Genomic DNA, 24,751 nt, shown 5'->3' on the forward strand with positions numbered 1-24,751 from the left:
AACAATTTACAGAGAATGTAAACATATTTGTTAAGCATATGCACTACCGGTCAAAAGTTTGGAATACTTGGAATTGTGTAATTGAAATAAGTCTCTTGTGCTCACCAAGGCTACATTTATTTGATCAAAAATGGAGTAAAAATATATCGTAATATTTATTTAATAGCCTAGCTGTTCTCTACTATTTTAAATATATTTTAAAATAGGCTATAATTATTCCTGTGACACAAAGCTGAATTTTTATATATTCTAAATGAAATAATGGGGTTTAATGTGCATTCAGAAGTGCTTAAAGTATATGTACATTAACTCAAATCCAAGATTATGTGGATTAGCCTTCAATATGTTTTTATCATCTAATTGCTATAATCAAAGATTATTGAATTTTAAAGCCAAAACCAGACACAGAAAAGCAACAAGATATGCAGTTCTATAATAATATTTATCCCCAAACACATTTAAAATAGCTAATTTACTCAACAGTGTATCAATGAAACAGCAGACAGAGAATCAGCTGTTTTCAACGCCTCCACCTCCATCAGCCCGTCTCAGGAACGATTCACATGCCAATGAGAAGCGGTTAAACCTCTGCAGCTGTTAAATCCACGTCTTCTAATCAGCCACAGAGGAAGAGGAACTGTGGAAAGCTGTAATATGATTATCCGCCGGGCTGGTGTGTGTCTGTTTGCCTTATTTGCATGTTTCATGAATTCGACTGAATGAAAGCAGCTGTGGGGTTTTGGATATGCTGCAATCGTCACGACGACAGATACTGAGGCGGGAATCGACGACGCGTTAAAAATGCACATTCAAACGCTTCCCTGATAATTCACGAGTCCCCATTAGGACTGTACGTTCACACACGATTAATATTTCACTTTTAGTTTTAAATAGCGATGATGGAGCGCGAGCTCATTCAAGAGGAAATGAACAATAAACACAGCAACGCAAAGGTGAGAGACTGAAAGAGCTGCTCTATTAAATGACTTCAACTAAATCTGAATCAGACCATGCAGGTTTAACTGGACATTGTTAATGTGCTTTATGGGCGAAAGACCTGATGCTCTTTTAATTGGGCTTTTATACAGACTCATACAGCAATTACACGACTGATGCTTTTGAAGAGAGAGAAGTACCATAATCAGAGATGTAGCTACTTCAACTCAACAACCCTCCGTCAGGACTTTCAAGATAGAAAGATACCAGAATACCCCTGACACACCTCAAGGCAGAACCAGTAAGTAATACTAATCCTTACCAGAGTAGGCTACATTATCAATACTTTCGTAATGAAACAAAAGGATTTTACAACTTTAGCTAACTAACTTGTAGTTATTGGCGTATACATAGGCTACGCTATATGAGCTTTTGTACATATAATGGTAGGCTACATTTAAATACAACGTAGCACACCTATTGTTTTTATTTGTTTTTTGTATTTTTACTGAATAATGAAATAGCCTAAGGGAAAAACAACACGAAAGTCAGTGTTATTGCTTACAAGTTCAGCAAACATGATTAGAAACCTTACATTGTAGACACAATATTGTTTCCTGTTTTTACTACATTGGAAAATATTTCCCCAAAAAACAGCAGAACGTTGCCTCTTCTTTAGTAACATTCTGTAGTGATGTATGAATCAGCATTTTAAACAAATCAGAGGACTGAGTGATTCAATAACTCATCTTGAATGATTCATGACTCACATTTGATTCGTCATTGAATCAGTGTTTTAAACAAATAATTTGGGTGAATGAAATTACTCACTTTTTTTCCATTTTTTTTCTTGGTTCATTTACTCATTCATACTTGATTTGCTCCTGAATGAATTCAAATTCAGTTGAGTGAATTATTCATTGACTTATTAATACTTGATTCGTTCCTGAATGAATCAGTGTTTTAGAACAAATCGGTTGGATGAATCAATCTCACTCCTAAAGACAGACACCTACTGGCATAACCATGTAACCTGCAGAAAATGTCCCAGTGCTGTCATCATACTTTAACAGCACTTCTGGGGATTCGAGCACCAAAACGATATTGTAATCATTTTGTACCACAATATTTGTATACCAATAATTCTATTTTACCTGATAGCAGCATTGGGCCGTGGTATCTCCATAATTTTTATTTTTTAGAAAGTGGAGAGTCACTGAGCCTGTCAGTGTAGGCAGGTGTATGGCCTGTAGTTGATATATAAAGCTGTACATTGTTGCTGTGTTGGCTTGAACAGGTTATTTTTGGTTGAGTTCTGTAACTTTACAGAAATGATGGTGATGATGATTTTGATGATTATGTTGATGCAAAGTTGGAGAAATTATATCGCTCCCTGTCATTCACTTTCTCACTATTAAAAAAAATGCTGAAGGATTTTTTTTTTTTTGTAGACCGGGGCACAGTGAATGGTGAGAGACAGAATCAAGAGCATCTGTAAAAACAGCTAGATCAAAATAAACAAACAGCTTGTGTTTTCAGAGAGCAGTACCTCCACTAGCTCCACTAAAGCAAGTATTCATGTTCCTCACACCTCACTCTGTTTCATCTATCTATCTATCTATCTCTGATAGTTTAGAAAAGTAATTGCACACGTCTCCTCAAGAAGACATAAAATGAGGCATAATTTATGTACAAATTGTTCAGGAACACATTCAATTCACTCCAATTCAATACACTGATTCTGTTCCGATCAGTAAAAATGAGGCTTTTGTTTCTTAACTGAAACTGCTGCCATATTGGACATAATCTGTTCACACAACACCTAGTTAACAAATATCACCTTGAATCTAGAGTGCAACTCTCCCCTCAGGCGAAGACATTTCCATACTGTAGTTCTTGTAAACGTCACCTGATGTAATTATGACTCCATTAATAATTCCTCAATTACACTGTATTTGTCTCTGAGGAACCCGAGGAACGTTGAATCCCAAACCACGGAAAAGACTTAATAAACTTTCTTCATTAAATAACACTTAATGACCGTCAGGGCGTCTGTGTTTGAAATAGTTATACATGAACATGAGCAGCACTAATTCTTTTCTTGATGCTAGTTCTGTTTGTGAGGGGTTGTGAGGGCTTTTCATTAGCAACCTGATTATTCACCAACAATAGACTGTGAGAAACACATGAGCCAGCCCAGTATACTCTGTTAATTTACTTTATCTAAACTAGCTGCAGCAGTACAGACATGGTCAGTGAGGATGACCAGATCATTTTAGATAACGCACTATTGCCATAATATCCTTATCCATAATATAATATGGCTTCACCGTCTGAATTTTGTTTATTTGCCCAATAGGTTGATCGCAATCTACCAGCCGTTCGTAAAGGCAATGGTAGCACAAAATGTAAATATGCTTCTTATTAAATAAATAAATTCTTTCATTCTCATTTTATTTTCTGCCTGCATTTGACCAGACAAGATTTTTGTTTATTCAGTTTTATTGACAACTACAGTAGGTTGCCTACTTTGTGCCGTCCAAGAGCTCCATCTAAGCTACAACCCCACAAATTCGGGTACTTACAATCTTTGCATCTGAACTGCATAAGCCAGAAAAGGAGCTTGCACAACATGATAGTGAACACAATGAACAAATTGAAAAGGTTAGGACAGACTTTGACTTTGCTTTACTTCTGGCATTAGCTACATGCATATGCTTTCCATTTGGAGATGAGCATGAGGTTGATTCCTTGACCTCAGACATGTTTCATGTGAACCCAGTCCCATTAGAAGAGATTTTAGCACTGCAGACTGAAATTCAGGTGAAGGCAAGGGCACAGTTTTCGAACTTTCTTGCTGAAGAAAAGTATCCAAATATCAGAAAATGTGCCACCTCTTTGACTGCAATGTTTGGCTCAACTTACTTGATTGAATCAGCCTTTTCTCACATGCAGATTATTAAATCAAAACAATGTTCCACCATGACTAATGGCAATTTGGAGGCCTGTTTGATACTATACCAGAAGTCACAAGAACAAGGAAGCCTAAATGCCCTGGTTATGGTATTCTATTGTTCTGGAGGTGTTTCAGTTTAATGAATTCCGAATCGAGAAGATGAATTCAGAGATACATGCAGTAGAGTCAAGCATTTGTAATTCATTTTGTTTTTAAACTAAACTGTGTGGTGTTTTTTTTTTTTTTTAGTTTTTTTTTAGTTGGTTGATCTAATTGTAGATCAACTTTAATTGGTGGGGTGGTGATGGTGCAGTGGATAAGACACATGCCTTTGGTGTGATAGACCCAGGTTCGAATCCACTGCGAGACACCAATGTGTCCCTGAGCAAGACCATTAACCCCTAGTTGATCCAGAGGCATGCGACCTCTGACATACAGTATATAGCAATTGTAAGTTGCTTTAGATAAAAGCATCAGCTAAACGAATAAATGTATTTGAGTTGGTCTTTAAAGATCACACAAAAATAGTGCGGGCACCCATGCTTTCTACACTCTAAAAAATGCTGGGTTGTTTTAACCCAATTTTGGGTCAAATATGGACAAACCCGAAATGTTGGGTTAAAAATGTAATGTAAAAATTTAACCCAACGGCTGGGTTAGTCCATATTTGACCCAAAGTTGGGTTAAAACAACCCAGCATTTTTTAGAGTGTACCTAGTCATGGCTGACGGAATAGCACCTCTCCTATTAAATCAGCTAAAAAGTTCGCCCAGAAACAGCATTAGAAAACATTAAATCCAGAATCAGGCTGTAAACACATCAGCTTTTAATGCTATAAGCGCTGTCTTGTTTCTTCTGTTTTATAACTCAGATAAGAGTTAAACTGGCCTGACTGCAGTGCTGGGCTCTTTTAGTGCGAGTCTGTTTAGCATGTTGAACTGATGTGATGAAGGTCTGTAGGAACGACACTTTCACACACTCTATCATTGTATACGTCTAGTTTCACCTTCAACAGCATTGCAGGATTACAGTATTGACAGAACATTCATTAAGAAATAGATGTACACGAAAATACCCTAAACTGAGTGTATAGGCCTAAAGTGTTTCTTTGCTGTTTGACGTTTTGATGTTTCAATCCTGTCTTGTAGCACAATTCCCACAGATATTTCCTTTGCTTTTCAAGATACACAAACTTGCATTTAAGTAAGCTCTATATTTTATTTATTTATTTATTTTTTTCTTTTTTTTGCTTTTTGACAAATATTTTTAATTCAGTATTTGAGTTGTAATTTCATTAGTCTTTGTTAAAATGCTTACAACTTACTTCAACTTTATTAACTTTCCATTTCTGTATATGTGAGAGCAGAATTTACCTTACTCTGGATTTGCAGAGTAAAAGAGAAATGTGGACAGATGTTTGGTAGATTGGTATTATTTGTTTAATCCTTACAAATTTTTGTAATTTAGAGATTGTATAAAAGTGGCTAGCACTGTCGCCTCATAGCAAAAAGGTCCCTGTCAGAGTCCAGGCTGTTAGAACGGATTCAGTGTTTCATCAGCAGCTGATCAAAAGGACTTTCATGTCGAGATATTCCAGTGGTTTCTACTGAGGTAAATCATGAATGCTTGATCTGAAATGTTTCCAGACCTTAAAGTCTCTCACCTGGATATTACATTTCAGAATGATCTGCCCAATTTCCATAGATTTGTTTTAGATGCTTCTACATGTGGAGACTCAGTTTGCTGTTTGTAGTAATTGGTGCCGTTTTGTTGGCTAATTGGGCCGCAAATTTCATTTCAATATGAAGCTATTTGACTCAATCATGCTGTTGAATAAATTGCAACAGACCTAAAATTACAGTATTTCAAACCGATGAAATATGTGCTCTTGTGGCTTTTTCTCATATTAAAGACACACTGTGTCTTCCTGATGAAATCTTGATGAGGTTTAGGTGGGTTTGTTGTGTTGATTTATGCTCCTTGAGCTTCCTACATTCACCTGGACTCCATTCCTCACATATTTTTTGTTTTAATATCTTGCGGTCTCACTCTTCTTCCTGTTTTTACTGCTGCACCTGGATAAAACAGCACTGAATTTCAACTCCCAATGCAGCATAGCGAAGTCAATACGGGGTCACGACTCCTGATTATCGGTTTCTTAGTCGCCAGAGACACATTAAAACTACACAGAAACCAACAAAAATTATCTTTCAAAAATGTCCAGAATCAGTGAACAGCAGAATGTTGACCCTCATTCACGACCGAGCTTTATTAAGCTCGGGAGCACATGATGAGGAATATGAGGAGAGAGGGAAGCGTTTGGGTCTGTGTGTGTGTGTGTGTGTGTGTGTGTTTGTGTGGTCATGGTAAAGTGGAGAGACTCGTTCTCGGTCCACAGCACCCCTGACGCCCTGCGGTCTGCTCTCACATCTGAGCTCTTAACACAGGCAGTGGGGCAGAAGAGAGCGGCCCTTCATGGAGCTGCAGTGGTGCCTGAGGAGAAAAGCCTCCAGAGAGGGTCAAACAGATGCTCTCAGCTCGTCTCATTATCACACAGTTCACTCCACCTCTTAGCTCACACAGTCACCTACGTTACCTCAAACTATCAGAACTGCATCTGAACTTTTCCCACAATTTTATGGCTCAGAGTTTCTCATTTATAGCTCAGTTTTCCTAATTAAGTTCCATTTGGACTAGTCTCCATTAGGAGATTTAAAAATAAACACAAATGTAACAATAAGACAAAGGGCCCTATTTTTTAACGATCTGAAACACAAGTATCAAGAATGAAGTGCAAGTAACTTTGTGGGCGGGTCTTGGGCCCTGTTGCTATTTTACCGGCGGTATAAATGACCCTTGCGCTGGGCGCAAGTTTAGAAGGGGTTGGTCTGAAGTAGCCTCATTATTCATAGGTGTGGTTTGGGCATAACGTGAAATAAACCCATCAGAGCGTCATCCAACATACCCTTTAAGAGCAGGTTATTACTGTATTATAACGGCGGGTTTACCAGGAGCGTTCACAGCCGATGAGACAGACGTTCTTGTTAGGGCAGTGAAAGATAGAGAAGTGATGTTGTATGGGGATGGGAGAAACCCACCCAAATCCGCGTCGGTTAAACATTATATACATCTGTTTCTTGCCACTAATGGGCAAACAGGTCTGATCCTTCAGTACTACAATTATCCGTAAAAAAAATGGGTAATTAGGTTTTTTCATCTTAATGTAAACCACAGTGATTTCCCTCATGCGTTAATATTTTTCCTTGTTATAATGTATGATTTGCAGAAATAAAAACTGCTGCATCTGTGTTGATGAGAGAATCAAAGTGTGTGCGCGGTGTGCACCCGCTACATTATGGCCAAGCATGCACACTTAAAATAGCATTATGAACAATGTGCAACGCACCACTGACTTTAGCCCAGGTTTTTTTCTGGTCAGTGGCACAATTGTTTTCTGGAACTGTAAAATAGCACCAGGGAATGTTTGCGCTAAAACACGCCTCCTTTTTGCGCCGATCCACCCAGGGAGCACAAGTTAATTTCCTAGTTTATCGAAGGAATTGGAATTGCGCCGGGTGCAAGATAGAGCCCAAAGAGTATAGAACTATTAAAAGAATGTGGACAGCAGCTCTGATCCTTATCTTATTTAATGAGATATGTTTCACTTCATATTGAGATCTTTGACTTTTGATTGCAGACTGGCACTATATATGGGAAAATCTAAGCACAGATTGAGACAATGTTGATTTATTTTCTGAAACTTGAAAAGAGCAGGAAACTGAAGAAAACCCACATTATCCATAAGGACGTGTTGTCTTTCAGTGACTGAGGTGTGTTATCATGCAATGCAATGTCTTGTCCGTTTCATAACCCTTTTTTATTTAGTGCCCAAGTCATTCCCAGACTCACACCTGTAAGCGTTCCTCACACTAACAAATTCCCGGTCTCTCTTAGCACATTGCATCAAACCCACTAGTATCAGCTCTCTCTAATGATTTCTCCGGCCCATTCTGCTCTTCCACAAATCACAGCCGCTGAAATGGAGAGAAGCCTTTAGAGGCGAGAAGCAATAACTGTGAGAAGTGGTCAAATTCAGGTGCTCACTACAAATCAGAGCGGCACCCGAGCACAACGGAGGGACACAAACATGTTTTTCTTCTCGACTCCCGAGAGAGAGAGTGTCCAGGACCGGAGCGACGGGTCGGGTGAAATTATTATAACACAGATCAGTGAGTTTCAGACATCGTCCTGAAACACTCCAGCAGTTTTCTGCTCTCCGTTTGCTATTCATCTTTATCAGTAATTGGAAGAGGAGGAAAGGCGAAGCTGCTTGTTGTTGGACTTTTTGTCTCTCTGCTGACGTAGGGATGGAAAGTGTACGAGAGACAGAAATAGAAAAATATTCAAAACCGTGAACTTGCACTTTAATATGTGTGACTGTGAAATTATCAGCAGAGACTGCTGGGAAGACACAGCATATGTAAAGCGCCAAGAGACTGTTGAACGGAAAGTAAGAGTTGAGTGACTCTGAGAAAATTCCCTCAGTTTTAGTAACTAATAAACTGCATCGTCAGGCGCTTCTACTGCAGCATTTTCAGAAAACACACAACATGCCTCAGGAAATGTATTGTTCGGATAATTAATAGTTGCTTTTCTTTTGGAACTTCCTGAGTCCGTTAAAAACAATGTGCTGTTTTTGAAGCAACATATTGTTTTTTTGGCTGCTTCATTTTTATCTTCCTCATGGCGCAGCATGTTCCTTTCTTCTTTTATTCCTGACAAACTTGGCCTTGAGTCACAAGACACAATGTATTTTAGATTTTTACGTTTTCAAGAAAAATTAATGTTAATGCCCGAGTTAAATTTGTTACTAACGATGTTATGATAGTTGCTAAAGTGTCCTAAATGGTTAGAATGCTGCAGTGTGGTTACTAAGGTGTTCTGAGTGTTTGCATTTTGCTCTGCATTCGCTTAATAATTTGTTAGCATATTTCTATGTAGCTTAGCAAACAGCACTAGTAACACTCGCAAGGTGAGAGGATGTTTCCAGGGATTTCAACACCCTAAATTTTGGCAGACGAATTTCGGCCACAACAACACATACTGTACACCTCATTAGCACTCAGTGGGTAGTAATTAGTGACTCCCTTCAAAGTTTCCATCCTAACCTCACTGTTGACCTTTGGCTAAATGTCAGTGTTTATATTAGAGAAGCAACATGCAACAACAACTACAGTATTATATAATATATGGCTTGTTTATTCCGGAGAAACCAGGTCAGATTTGTTTCTGGAAATTATTGCTGATTCAACTTCACATTTAATCCTGCTGAAAGTCAAGAGATTTGGATGTAACCGGCAGAGTGTGAGTGTGTCAATAGCTATTAAGTCTAATGTCTGCCGGTGCTTCTCCACTTAAGAGCAGGTCTGAGATCAGGTCTGTCATTATGTGTCAAACGCACAACACTTCAGTAAAGATGAGCACTCGACTATAAGAGCTGAACTAAAGAGAGGAAAGTGTCTCTCGCAAGAGTGAACAATATGTTAAATATATAAACTAAAAATACTTTATATATTAAACATTATTAATGTTGGAAAACCAAAGATCAATGGGTCTCATTCATGAAACACGAGCAGAACGAAAATCGTGTATTTTGTGTAAATCGTGTGTAAAGTGGTTTTGGCGTAAATTTTCGGATTCATTAAAATGTTCGTATTTTCCAAATGTTAGTTGGTATGCAAGAAATCTACACCTGCTCCCAGCCACGCGTAAATGGTGCGCTTAACATTCGAACACTTTGCTCATTAATAAGGCTGCATTTTTAATTCACCTTAATCGGGTACATATTTAAACAGCATTTTGAAAAAAAAATATTTTATATAGTAATTACATACGTTTTTTCTTTTTACTTTTATTATGAGAGCCAGTAATAGCAGATCTGGTGATCGATGGCGGTCCTTTGAATACGTTTGAATACGATTTTTCCGAAGTGAAAATTCGTTTTTTGCTGTCAAGCTTAATGTCGAACCATTTTCTTCTCACTTCTGGGACTGTTCGATTAACAGATGAAACTCCATTAACTGCATCTGTAATATGCTGCCAAGTTTCCTTTTTTTTAGGACCTGATAGGCCACTATGTACGCTTGAAAATAAAATGTGACGTTTTGAATGAACTTCTGATAATAAAACTTCAATTTCTGTATCCGAGAAATTTTTCTTTTTCATTCGCATTCATGTTATTAAATGCCTATATATAGATGTCAGTCGGATATAATGGGCCTGATTTATGGTAATTGAGAATGAACGTGCACGCGCATCCCATTTACGACTGGTTGGAATTCATTAACACACACACACATTTCACTATCACATCTGGCGTTTACGAAGTATTTGTGAATCAGGAGAAGAGTTTTCGGGAAGGTCTCTTTCCGCGCAAATCCCTCTCATATTTACTCGTATATTTACGAATGTTTCATGAATGAGACCCATTGATAGTTAAATCTCATGGATGAGATTTTCAAGACTTTGCTTATATACAGTATCAGCAGTTCTTTACGTAAAACATTAAAGGGACATTTTCTGCACTTTTGTAGCATTTTGTTTTTTTGAAGTCTACGAAGTCCCAATGATGTAATTTATACATTTTCCTCTCTAAACCCTTAGAAATAAACAACATATTCTTGCTAATATTAGTGACTGCGCATCACAGTGACTTCTAAACGTGGTCCCAATCAGTCGACACGTCGACTACGTCTCCATTCCCTCCTTCAGGGAACACACGTAAGCGAAACGTTTCCACTCGTACTGCCATAGTAACCATGGCGACAGACGTGGACAACTGCCTTATGTCTAGCGGCACGCTCATGCTTTTGTAGTTTCGTTCTAACATTATGGACCATGGCAAGCTGACTTTGGGACAAAAGGAGAACTAAATTGAGAAATTATAATGGGAATATAATTTTAGTAACTGGTCATGAATATGTCCAGTAATCGCATACATGAGTTACCAATGGTCTATAATCAATCACAACAAATTATAATTAAATATTAATATATCAATTGTCTAGGATAGATCGATTGTCTGGATAATCTTTCATGGGGTCTTTCATGATCTTTCATGAAAGTTTTATAGACGTTCAAGAGAAGATATTCTCTGGCCATGAAACATAACTTTCATGTTCTATAAAAATACTATTTAAGTATTGACAAATGTGTAAAGCACGTAGCTTGAAGATTTAAGGGACCTCGTAATGTGAGCAGCAGACAGAGTCAATAAAATGAATGTAATGTATTTAATAAAGGAAAACTACGTATACAGGTGAACTAAAGTTACAAGGAATACGTATATACAACATATTGAAGCAACAGAACAATGAAAAAGAGATAAAAGAGGTAAAAAGTAGTTAAAAAAAATGTGGTCATCGTCTAGAGACTTTAATGGCTTAAAAACAAGATCTCATTCACCCACTTTTTAATTTTATGTTGTAAAGGGTCTTTGATCATGTAATTTTTATTTGATTAATTAACCGTCTAATGAAACAAATTGGGCCTGATGTTCCTACAGAGAATCAACTGCATAATATTGTTTGAAAATGGTCCTTGATTCACATGAGAGACTAAAGTTGCTAATAAACACACAGTTATTGTGTTCGCCCTCTCCGAGCTGCAGTGGTTTTGTCTCTCGGATGGACAGGAATGCGGTCGAAGGACCCAGAAATCTCAGTCTGTGGTCGAATACGAGAGCCTTTGTGTGTATGAGGTGCATTTAACACTCCATTTTCAATTATTTATTACAAAGTGACCGATGCCATCTTATATACCCCATAACTGACGCTCAGTGCTGAAATTCCATTTACACCACAATATATGAAGAGTTCAGATGCAAAAGCCTCTAAATGCCATTTGAAATTTTCTTCTAAAATGACCATTTTTATCAAGCTTGTATATTTAAGTTCAGTAATTTCACTTAAATGACAAGTAATAGGTAATCTTCATTGCCATTTAAGTGAAATTACTGAACTTAAATATACAAGCTTGATAAAAATTATCATTTTAGAAGAACATTTCAAATGGCACTTAGAGGCTTTTGCATCTGAACTCTTCATATAAATATATAATGTATACTGTAGTTTATGGTATAAGAAAAACGTCTCGGGTTATGACTATAACCCTTGTTCCCTGAGAAGGGAACGAGACACTGCGTCGAGAATCGACACTTTGGGGACGCTCCCTAAGCGTGCGCCTCTGAAGTATGAATGAAACTAATCCAATCCTGATTGGTGTTGCGTCGTGACGTAACATGTGACGGCATACCCGGAAGTATAAAAGTGACGTTGTCACAACACACACTAGCCTCGCGATGAAGCAAGACGCTCTAAGGCCTAAAGGGGGCGTGGCAGAACGACGCAGTGTCTCGTTCCCTTCTCAGGGAACAAGGGTTATAGTCATAACCCGAGACGTTCCCTTTCGAGGGAACTCTACACTGCGTCGAGAATCGACACTTTGGGGAACGAGTGCCCACTAGGCCACGCACCGAATAGGCCTGTCCTGGAGTAAAACTGTCTAGGCACTCAGCAAGGACTGAGCACCTGTGCACCGGGTGTACTGGGAAGGTGGAGACTGTAAAATTTTATGAAAGTATGTGGGGTAGCCCAGCCGGCTGCCTCGCAGATCTCCTAAAGAGGTACTCCCGAAAGAAGGGCCCTAGAGGAAGCCATGCCTCTAGTTGACTGTGCCCACAAGGTAAAAGGTGAAGGCAAACCGCGCACCTTGTAAGCCTCAGTAATAGCCTGGACGATCCAGTTGCTAATAGTTTGTTTGGTTGCCGGGAGCCCCCTCTTAGGTGACCCAGAACATACTAGTCCAATTGTTCCAACCTTCTCCAAGAAGAGGACCCCTCAAGGTACAAGCTCAAGCTCTGACTGGGCAGAGCAAGTGAAGCCTCTCCACTTCCGCCGACACATGAGGTGGAGGATGGAATGCCTGAGGGACTATAGAATGAGCCGTATTCGATGGAACTTTAGGCACGTAGCCCGGACTCGGGTGTAAAAAGGCCTTCACTCTGCCAGGGGCAAACTCCAAGCAAGCTGGCATTACTGCCAGGGCTTGGAAATCTCCCACCCTCTTAAGTGAGGTAATTGCTAAGCGAAAAGCCATTTTCAGTGTTAAGTCCTTAGGCGAAGCCGACTCTAGAGGTTCGAAGGGGGCACTCTACTTTTGGATAACCCCTCCAGAACTATTGCCAGGTCCTAGGCAGGAACCCTGGACCTGGCTGCCGGCCCTTATCCTCCAAGTACCAAGGATAAACCGAATGACCAATTGGTGCCTCCCCAGAGGCCCATCACTTAACGGTGCGTGGAAAACCGCAATGGCAGCCACGTACACCCTAAGCGTGGACGGGGAGAGACCCTTAGAGAAACGATCTTGGAGAAATCCCAGAACTGAAGCCACCGGGCAGTTTACTGGATTTAACCCAAGTTCTCTACACCAAGTGACAAACACATTCCACTTGAGGTCATATAATCTCCTGGTGGATGGAGCCCAAGAGCTAAGTATGGTTTTCTCAACAGGATGTCTGCCCCCTGATTCTGAACCCCCGGAATATACATTGCTCTGATAGAGAGTATTTTCCCTTGGGACCAAAGGATAATCTGATGCGTCAGTCTGCACAGAGGGCGCGATCTGATTCCCCCTTGTCGGTTCAGATAGGCTACCACTGACCGTACTAGGACGTGGTGACCTTTGATGTCTGGGAGGAAGCTCCTCAAAGCCCTGAACACAACCATCATCTCTAGGCAGTTTATATGCCAAGAAAGATGATGGTCCTGCCATAGACCCCTGGCAAACGGTCGTCCATGACCGCGCCCCAGCCAGTGAGGGAGGCGTCTGTCGAAACGGTTTCCCGGCGACATGACACTCCCAACACTGGCCCAAGGTTTCTTCCATATTCTCAGAGAACAAAGGCATCTGCGCGTTACTCTGATCATACGAAGCGGATTCCCTCGGGAGAAAACCCCTTGGTCTTTAACCACCACTGAAGGGGCCTCATGTGTAGCAGGCCCCAAAGGAATGATGTTGGATGTCACTGCCATGAGGCCCAGCATTCTTTGAAATTGCTTCACAGTGATGGCCTGGCCTAGCTTTACCCTGGATACCATCGTCAAAATTGACTCGATACGTGCGGGAGACATGCGTGCCTACATCGTAATCGAGTTCCATATGACTCCCAAAAATGTCGTACACTGGGATGGTTCTAGCACACTCCTCTTTGCATTGAGTCTCAACCCCAATTTCAGAATGTGGCCAAGGACGACATTTCGATGCCGAACTGCCATTTCCCGAGACTGAGCCAGAATGAGCCAGTCGTCGAGATAAATCAATATATGGATGTCTTGAAGTCTCAGTGGAGCAAGGGCTACATCCATAAATTTGGTGAATGTGCAGGGAGAGCGTGCTAGGCCGAACGGAAGAACCCGATATTGGTAAGCTTCGAAAGCGAACCTCAGGTATCTCCTGTGACATGGAAGGATGGAGTGAAAATAGGCGTCTTTTAGATCTATCGTGACAAATCAGTCCTCTGATCTGACTCACGATTACTGGAGTTAACCGTTCGAACCTGCACCTCCCTATTCAGAGATCGGTACAAAACCCCGAGATCTGGAATTGGCCTTAACCCCCAATCCTTCTTTGGAACTATAAAGTACCGGGTGTAAAACGCGGACCCCCTGTCTGAAGGAAGAACACGTTCTATGGCTTCCTTTAGCAGCAGAGTTTGAACTTCTTGTTCCATCACCTGAGCCTGCTCTGGGACCACTGTAGTCTGTACCACCCCAGAGAACTTGGGGGGCGGTGTGCAAACTGCAGTCTGTACCCTGATTCTATTATATGTAGGACCCATGCAGATATGTTGGGAAGATGATACCATGCCTCTACAAAATATACTAGGGGTACCAGCCTCTGGAGAGTGGCCTCTGGTTTTTTTTTTTTTTTTTCTGTTTTGTCTTTCGAGAGCATCTTTCTCGACTTCCTGAAGCGGAATACCGGCAGGCTGTAGTCGATATGGATGTTTTGACCATAAACAGTGCTTCGTTATAATATTTTAGCTGGAAACCGATGTGGCCCGAAGCGTCACTGACGGCGGGCAACATACATCGTTTCCTGTTTAAAAATATTCAGGCCCCATATAGATATATTGGAAGGTGTAGCCATTCTGCAAAATCTACTAAGGGAACCAGCCCCTTGAGACCGACCTCGGGTGTCTTTCGAGTCCCTGAAGCGGATGACCGGCAGGAAAAAGTCGAGAAAAATTTTGTGACCACAGTCGGGGTGAACGACACAGTGTGCGTTCGCTGGAAATCGATGTAGCCCGAAACGTTCAAAACGGCGGGACAACATATATATTTTATATATATATCTTATATATATTTATTTATTTACTATATATATATATATATATATATATATATATTATTTATTTATTCCTAAACCTGTCGACGATTGAAGTTACAGCGCCGGAGAACAGGCCAGTTTCCCTTATTGGAAAGGAGACTCGTAATTTTCACGAGAGAAAATTTGCCTCGACAAACGAGAGATCCGAGTCAAAGTTTCCGTATTGCAATGCAGACCTTAAATCTATGCGCTGCAGTCACAGAATCTTTATTGCAGAGTAGACTCGTAATCTACACGCTGCCTCGGCAAACGCAAGAATTTAGGACACTGGGTTTGGAAACACGGGACGAATGCGGTTCATCCCCTGATCTCATGATCTTTTAGTGGAGATCGGGGAAAAACGGCAAACTCCGGCGCTGAGGCTGTGACCCGTGCCGCAAGAAACGCAATTTATTTAAACTTGCGTTCCCTCCTCATTTTGTGGCCAGCTGAAGTTCAGTCTGGCCACGGCACGAGTCACAACCTCACCAGTTCCTCATATGCTTGGCCGTGAACTGGCGCGCCTAACTCACGGTCATCCGTATCGATACTGAGCACGTCTACTTCCTTGGAAGCAGAGAGCCTGAGTATCGGGACCTGATCGTGGTCAGAAGAAGCCGCGGCGCGGACTTCTGCGCCACTCACAGGGGCTACGGGATCATCAGACGATGAATGAGAAAGTGCCTCAGCAGTCTCATTCTCGTCTGCAAGATCCCGCTGTGAACCCCACGATCTCAATCGCCGCGCCGCCTCAACGGACGCGGGACCAGAAACGCAGGGAACGCAAGCCTGACCGTGCTCATCAAAGCACGCCAGCCGGGAGCGCAGCACTCTAATAGGAAGTGCTTTACAGTCTGCACAAGTCATGCTGCGCTCCCAAACAATTTACACACAAAGCATGTGCGTCCCCACCTGTGACATAACGAGGGCAGAGATGCACACATGTTTTTAAATTGTTCGCTGGCCATTTCCAGTTCAAACTGAGTGACAAACAACACCAAATAAGACAGACAGTTTCAACATAAAGCGCTTGCTGAAGAGCGAAAGCTAGTGTGTGTTGTGACAACGTCACTTTTATACTTCCGGGTATGCCGTCACATGTTACGTCACGACGCAACACCAATCAGGATTGGATTAGTTTCATTCATACTTCAGAGGCGCACGCTTAGGGAGCGTCCCCAAAGTGTCGATTCTCGACGCAGTGTAGAGTTCCCTCGAAAGGGAACAGTATACTAACAATAACCTTTCAAAGTAAAATCCAGAATGACACAAAAAGAGGAAGAATAAACCTCCTTTTTGCAAAACTGGTGCACAGAAATGGCCATTACAGGCCAATTTAAAGCGTTATAGAAAGGAAAGGGTCTTGAGCTGTTTTTGTGAAGCTTTTTTATGAATGTTTCTTGGCAAATTTCTAATGGTGAGTTTCAGGCTTTGGTGTCTTTGTTCTGTTTTGTTGGGCGAAATTCAAAGCACATGAAAAGAAACGGCCAGCATTATAAAGACTGAAGACACAAACACTGACAATATCAGGGGTGTATAAAAGGCTTTGGCCAATCAGGGACTTTTCAGTTTCATTCAGTTTGAAGGCAAGTAAACAAAAAAAGTTTAGACAAAGAATTTATAGGTGAACGCAAGTGCAGTAATGTGACAGACATTTTCTCTTTAAGCTGCTCTTGATGTTTTTAGGACTATCAAAAATATCTAATCTGGACACATACACGCATTGAGTAACATATGATCTTCACTCTCCGACTTTAGCAGAACAAATGCTTGATAAACAAACCATCCAATCAATATCCTCCATTTATGACACATCTTTTTTTCCCCCTCGTATCCTCGTGCTCAGTAAAGCAATCTGTCTTTTGTTTACAGCCTTCATACGGCAGAGGCTTCAGACGGTCGATGGTATTGGCAGACGCTCTAATTTGTTAACGCGGGTCAGGCGAGAGACGTTTCAGACATGAACAAACGCCTTATTGTTGAATTCTTTAACTTGATGAGTGTCATTTGGATAAAGACACATTCAAACGCGCTCAGTGAGTTTATATAATGTTTCTGTTAAACACTGTGTTGGATCACTTAGTGTGGCGTTTCTTTGAGGATCTTCTAATCTGTCTCTAAATCTGAATGCACTGATCACAGAAGAGGGTAATTCGCAGCAGGTCCGTCACGGCTCAGAGCCGAATGAGCTTCTCCGTGGCCTAAAACGCAAGAACGTTCATTTGGACGGAGACGGCACAGTCAGCAGAGGATCTGCAGCACAATGAGAGTGAAGTGAATACTGATCAGCCGAAATCTTCATCAGTCACACACAAGCTGCTCTCAGATCAGCTGCCGTGAGATTGAAGATTTAGCTGGACAGGCTAAGGCTGGAGATGGGAAACTGGGGTTTGTTTCATAGAGGTGTTTTTCTCTGTTCACATCTTGAATGATGTATCTGTTAATAGAGAGAGATGGTTGAATTGAATCTGATTCATATTGCTCTCTCTCATTGGCTGTTTCGCTCTGAGTGCCATAGAAACCCTTATGATGGATGGATGAAACCCTCTGGATGGATCTCTGCTTATTAGATACATGGAAACAAGCAGGAAGTCACAAATTTTCATGATTTTTCTCATGAACCTTTCTTTAAATTGTGACTGCATTACACAGAATTTGACCATTTATTACTGAATTTACATTGTACAGTCTTGATTTTGATCCTTGTAGCCGATTGAGCACAAAAGTTTCATACAGTTGAAGCCTTGAACCCAAACTTACCGAAAACTTTAACCCTCTGGGGTCGACAAACGCGCTGGCAGGTTTTGGTGAATTTCTTTCACATATAGCAGCGAAATCGACTTAAAGGTCCAGTTCTCCCAACAATGAAAATTATGTCATCATTTACTCACCCTCATGTCGTTTCACCCTTATACTGCGAAGAAGGCTGGTAACCAAACTTTTAAAACTGTTTTAACCAAACTGACTTCTATTATATGGACCAATATATATATATATATATATATATATATATATATCATAAGTCAGGTTTAGAATGACATGAGGGTGAGTAGTTGTTTTATTTTTAGGTGAATTATCTTTTCTATTATCTATTATCTGGTATTTTCTTCAGAAAATGTAAATGTAGTTGAATTAATTGCTGCTGATCTCTGCAGAAATTGCCTTTGGCCAGCAGCTCACATTCTTCAAACCTCTTGAAACATCCTCAGGAGACTGAAGCAATTGTCTTTCTGTGCTTGTTACGTTTTGGTATTTTAAAAAAAAAAGGACAAAATCATGAGTAAAAAACTGTAGTGCAACACTTTCCATTTTTGGGATCTTTAACTCCAGAGATGCCCCTGAGCTCCAGTGCTAAACATCTAATGCTAGCCCTCACTGTGACATTCCCTTTGATGACACAACAAACATACTGCAGTTAAATACAGAAACGCGCCGCAAAAGCTTCCAACACAAATACAATACTTTTTTTTTTTTTTTCTATTTCTATGTGTTTTTTTTTTTTTTATTTGCATGTGTTTTCTTCAGTTGCAGGGCATTGAGCTCTTTCGGCCTCCATAGGACAGCAACGCGGGCCGGCATATGCACATAAGCACTGATAGGGAATACAGATCGGCGTTGCCGGTCCATATAAATCATACAAGCATATTGACCAAATCCAGGTTATAAAACCTAACAAAGGTGGACGAGGAGGCCCAGTCCGCCACCACACATATGTCATGAAATAAAATTTTGCAGGAGCAAGCCCACGATGAGGCCATGCCTCTAGTAGAAAGAGCCCTGACTCCCAAAGGGCATTGCAGACCTTTTGACACATAAGTAGCTGCGATAGTGTTCACTATCCATCTGGACAGTCCCTTGGTGCACCCACCAAACGAAACGAAAAGGTCCTCAAAGGGTCAGAGCCCATAATGTAAACCCTCGGTGCCCTGACAGGGCAGAGGAGATTAACATTGCTCTGAAATGTCTTCAGAGAAGCAATGCTGACTTTCTGGAAAGATGCGGCCAGGTGTCGAACACGGTGTGTGCGCTGTGTCGATAAACGAGCCATGATAGCCACTTCTATACTCCAGTTCTATTCCTAGAAAGGAAACTGACTGGCTGGACCGTAATGAGCTCTTGGTCCAGTTGACCGTAAGACCCAGGCTTTTCAGATGACCGAGGAGCACTGTTCTGTGAGATAAAAGTTCTATCTCTGACTGTGCCAGAATCAGCCGTGAATGTACGGGGTGCTAAAGAGGAGGGTCTTGGAGGGTTGGGAGTTCTTCACAGTGGAGGAGTGAGGACTGCGTAGTATGGGCCCAGGTAGAGACCACAGATCACATGGCGGTCTCCGCCGCTGGGTGGGGCTCGGCACGAGCCACAGGAAGTGCAAGACATTTTTAGAAAAACGTCTTGTAGAAAGGAATGTCGCGGCAGCAAACACGCACAGAATAGAGCTTAAAAGGATACTCGTCGCTGGATAGCGTAGCTCGCACGGTTGACTGAAGCGAGGAAGACGGCACTTCCTCAGGCACTGTTCTAAGCTGGCTTTGTCACTTTCTCAACGGCGACGACGGCTTCTCTCAGAATCCAGCGATGCGAAGACCTTCGTTGAAGAAATGAAGACAGCTTCCGAGACCCGCTTATATACGCTAAGCCACGCCCATTCTGGCGGGCTAAGATGCGATGAGCGCCCTTCATTGGGCATGACGTCACGCCAGGCTCAGTGGTAGGCTACTGCAGTTGCCGCAGGGCAGCCAATGAGCACGCTAGACAGCCTGCTGTAGGTCTGCTAGCTGCTGCACTACGTTGACAATGAATACAATCATTTTTGACTTAAATATCTCAAAAATATTAATCATTCCCGTTGTGTAAGCTAAATTACGCAATACGAGAGAACCTCTCATAAGAGAACGGCCTTATATTGATGCTACATGTATACATACTGAGACTGAGACTGTAACTGTGACAGAACGAACAAACTCCATCTCTGCCGGTCCCAAACTCTTTTCTTTGTCTTGTTTGGATGTGTCATTCTGTCATCGGCAGAAATATGTTTGCTTTTAGCGGCTCATTGCAACAGCTCCTCTCTGACTTCACATTGACATGAGGAGGATCAATCTGCTGCTCTGCGCTGCGACAAACCCAGCGACAAAGACAGACTATCACCATGAAACTTCAGCTGTCTTTGTGCAGAATCTGAGAAAAAGAGTCATCGACTCACAACTAAAAACACATCAACCCTGTCACATAAAGAGAAGTGCATGTTTCAAACTAAAATATTTTAAAAAGAGAATTTGCCCTTTGTGAAACATTGACAAGTTCAAACGCTTCAGCAACGTAAACAGATTGACGCCATCTGGTTCAAATATATAACAGAAGTGAAAGAAACTGATTTATGAAAAAAAAAAAAGTTTTTTTTTCAAATAGTTACACACTAAAAGTGGAATTTGAGGCCCACTCAGTGAAACCATTCTCTCATGTACCTAAACTTCAGACCAAGTCTGCAATACATTTTTACATAAAGTGATCACTTAGAAATCAAAACTCAGTTTTGAAAAAGAAAGAAATAATTTTAATTTTATTAATTGTATATATTTATATGTATATACAAAGTATATATAGTATATATATATACTACATATACTGCATATACATCATTATTGGGAAAGTTCACTTTCTACATGAAGTAGTTTAAAGTTCAGTTGACAAATAGTTTAGCTCATAATTCATACTTCAAAATTTTGAAGTTCTCAAGTTCCATTATTATTGCCACAGGCCATATAAAACCACAGACAGCAATTATTTTATAGGAGAGCAAAGGGAAGTTTAAGATTTTTCCCATCCTCACCGACCTTGTCATAAAACTCGTTGAAATAATCATATGACACCTCCTCGATGCTTTGTCGACTACACACACACACACACACACACACACACACACAGCGCTTTAGATATAAAGTTGACTCTCTAACTTGGCTTGTCATATATATATACACACACACACACTGAGTATATATATATATATATATATATATATATATATATATAAGCAATATAGATTGTTTCACAGCTGCTGCGTATGATCTGAAACCATTGTTTGATTTTGAGCACAGATAAAACGGTTTTGAGGCAATTGTTTGATTTTGCCATAAGAGTCGGAGGTCCTCCAAATGTGGTTTGAAAATTTGGTTTTGTGCTTACGGTAAAGGGTTAGTAATTACCCACCCTCATGTTGTTCCAACCCCATAAGACTTTTGTTCATCTTCGGAATAAAAATAAAGATATTTTTGATTAAATTTGAGAGCTTGATCTTTCTAGGCATATAAAGGGATCGATACTAGCCGGCCCAGAAAAGTTATGTAAAGCCACCGTTAAATAGTCCAAGTGACTACAGTTGCTCAATCTTACATTTATCAAGCGACGAGAATACTTTTTGTGCGCAAAAAAACTACCAAAAATAATGACTTTATTCAACTATTAATTTCTTTCTCTGTGGGCCATGAGATTTCATGTAGTGAAAGTCATGTAGTGAATGTAGGTCAAAGCTTCCACACGCATCACACACATGACCAGCATAGGCCAATAGTGAGTCTGCGTGTGACGTGCAACACAGAAGCTTTGCGCTGTTACACTATGTGAAATTTCTATTTCCCCAATGAGAAGGGAATGAATTGTTGAATAAAAGTCATTATTTTTGTTTGTTTGTTGCACACAAAAAGTATTGTAGTTGCTTGATACACTTAAGATTTACATATCTTATTTACACACTGTATAGTGTATGTGTGCACATACATGTACGTGTGACAAACTCCTGTACACTCCACTAAACAAGCAAAAGACACAAGATAGTGGTGTTTTACATTTTTCACACCTGTAGTTTGGTGTGGCTACATTTGATGTTTGTGTTTAAAGTTACTATGCAAAAACACCATTTTTGGAAGAGTTAAAATAGTTTTGTGTTTGCTTTTGCAAGAGATATCTGGTGTTGTTCATGTTGTGTGTGTGGTTTTGTGTGTAAACTACCAAGAAATTGAGCCATAGTTTCAGAAATTGTGTAAGCAATTTGGAAAAACTGTAATGAAAAAAGGATAGTGAGAGAGAAAGAAAGAGTAAATGTGGATGGATGGATGGATGGATGGATACATCACCGAGCACCTGTGCACCCATCATGCTTGAGCACTTTCAGGCCGTGAGAGATTGTGGGTCCAGAAGGCTGCTGACAGAGTGAACGAGGAAACTAGCGTGAAATGGAGCAAGAGTCTGGAAGAACAAGCCAACAAAGAAAAAAGAAAGGAAGGGAAAAAAAGAAAGAAATGAGTGAGGAAAGAAGAAAAGACAAAAACGGCGGGTTCAGTGTATGTCAAGCAGGCTCTTTGTTAAATATGTATGAGAGTTTTGAGGGAAAGAAGCTGTTTTAGCTGTTTCACTTCTTGAGCGACTCCAATGTCACGATTCACTCGAAATGACTTTGACATGGACCTGCTGTTAGTCTGAAACACTAAATCCAGCACATCAAATTAAACTTACAATTTCATCTTTCATTCCATTCCACATAAATTGATTAATTTACTTAAGCGATTACGTCGACGAATCGTTCCAGCCCTAGGCTGTGGTCTACCAGCTCCATCTAGCTAGGCCAAGATGGTATGCCAGGTTAAAACAAGGTCCAATGGGCCTTTCTCCTCGATGCCCTGATTTCGTCTTCTGGCCTTAAACTGGTTTTAACCTGACCTTCCAGTTGGAAAATTTTTTTTTTTTAAAAATAAATGGTGGCATTAGGTCTAGTTAGTATTGTGAATTGAGTTATATTTTCACCATCACAACATTTGACAAATCCATAACAAAAATATGTCACGCATATAGACCTAGTTTAATCGGACAAACCTGTGATATCATGTCTTGTTGTTTAATTATGACAGAACATCTCAGATGCGTCAACGTGAGCCCACAAATACAAAGATGAAACCTCCTTGGAGTCGGAGGATAAATATTTGGAGAGGCTCTTGAGACAAGCGCTGAGTGAGAAGGGCGACGAGACTCATCGCCAGGATGAGACAGAACCCTGTTTTCAGAGCACGTATTTGACAATCCCGGAGTGAAGAGCGATCTCGAGAGGTCTATTATTGTTGTAGAGGAGTGGGAAAAAACGAACAACACTTGTTCACAGCCATGGAAAAAAGATTGTACAACACACATGCAGGAACAAGAGTTTCCTTTGAATCAGTGTTTTTGTCTTCAAGGGAGGATGAGACATAAGCCTAAAAATGCAGAACTAAAGCGTTTATGTGCGCTGACACTGCGGTCAAAGAGCTGTCAAAAGCCACGGGCGCGAGACGGAGGTTTGACCCTGTCGACCTCCAAAGACCCTCAATGACCCTGAGTCTGGAAACGGACAGGCGGAGAAATCCACAGTGAAGTCCACAAAACTTTCTGCTCTGCAACACAGCAGCCGCTCTCTCCTCAGAGAACAGAGGCCAGGTCACATCGCTTACAAAGACAAGTGTGATGGAGATACAAAAAACTGATTCAGGAAAAGAGGAGAGGGAAGAGATGAGGAGACCCCGGGAGTGAGAAGGACAAGAGCTCTTGAGAGGAACATGCTAATGAGATACGGGGACACGGAGAGGGAAAAGGGGCAAAAGTGAGATAGAGAACCGCATGGACAAGAGTCTCGCATATGGTGGAGACGTGAAACACAGAGAAGCAAGATTGATCTGCTCATGTGTGTGTGTGTTTCATTAATAATCAGGCCACACACTCTAATAAAATACTAATAAAACACCTCTTGAACATGGTTAAGAGGTGTTACTTCAACTTCTGGCAGTTTTATGTTTGTATTTCTCTTTTACCTTAAAAAACGGTATCGTGTCTTCATTATTTATGTTTGTCAGTTTTCATATGAGAGTTATTCTTAGATATTATTGTTTTACTGTTATCCCAGTCACAGACTTTCAGGCTTAAACTATGAAACATTATTATACAAATACAAATATGAATTACTGCATGTTATAAAACTATGATTCAATTTTAATACACATATATTTTTTTGTAAGTTAGCGTACCTCTTTAGCACGGAGACCATATTGTCAGTAAAGAACTTGAGAATATAAGATGTGTGAATATCTTATGAGCAAAATATATTTCTTGTGTTTATTTTCCAAAGAAACTGTGTGGGGAAAAAGTGAGATAATATTATTTATGTATATTTAGGACACATAAAATGCTAGCTCTGAAATTAGCCTTAGCAAGACAAAGCCATTTTATTATTGCTGGAAAGCAGTTGCAGTGGGTCATTCGTCCTGCAGTCTGATCAGCAGTTTGACGTGCAAATCTGACGTCTTCTAAATGACACGTCAAGATTTGATTTTAAGAGAAAAGGTCAGTGAGGACACAGACGGAGATCAGAGAAACTGCGACAGAATTAACACAGAACTAGCAATTAACTCCCAG

General features: G+C 40.6%; 1 protein-coding gene and 1 long non-coding RNA gene across 2 annotated transcripts in view; one reads left to right on the forward strand and one right to left on the reverse strand.

Moving 5' to 3' along the window:
• Positions 1-24,751, reverse strand: part of LOC120476935 (thyrotropin-releasing hormone-degrading ectoenzyme) — a 109,510-nt gene that overhangs the window by 57,117 nt on the left and 27,642 nt on the right. The window lies entirely within an intron of this gene.
• On the forward strand, positions 533-23,976 carry LOC148965173 (uncharacterized). Its single transcript, XR_016150061.1, has 3 exons — positions 533-953; positions 1,089-1,237; positions 23,221-23,976. It is a non-coding gene; the product is annotated as an uncharacterized LOC148965173 (long non-coding RNA).

Source organism: Pimephales promelas, chromosome 24 (genome assembly GCF_988280905.1).
Source record: "Pimephales promelas chromosome 24, fPimPro1.hap1.1, whole genome shotgun sequence".
NCBI classification, from domain to species: domain Eukaryota; kingdom Metazoa; phylum Chordata; class Actinopteri; order Cypriniformes; family Leuciscidae; genus Pimephales; species Pimephales promelas.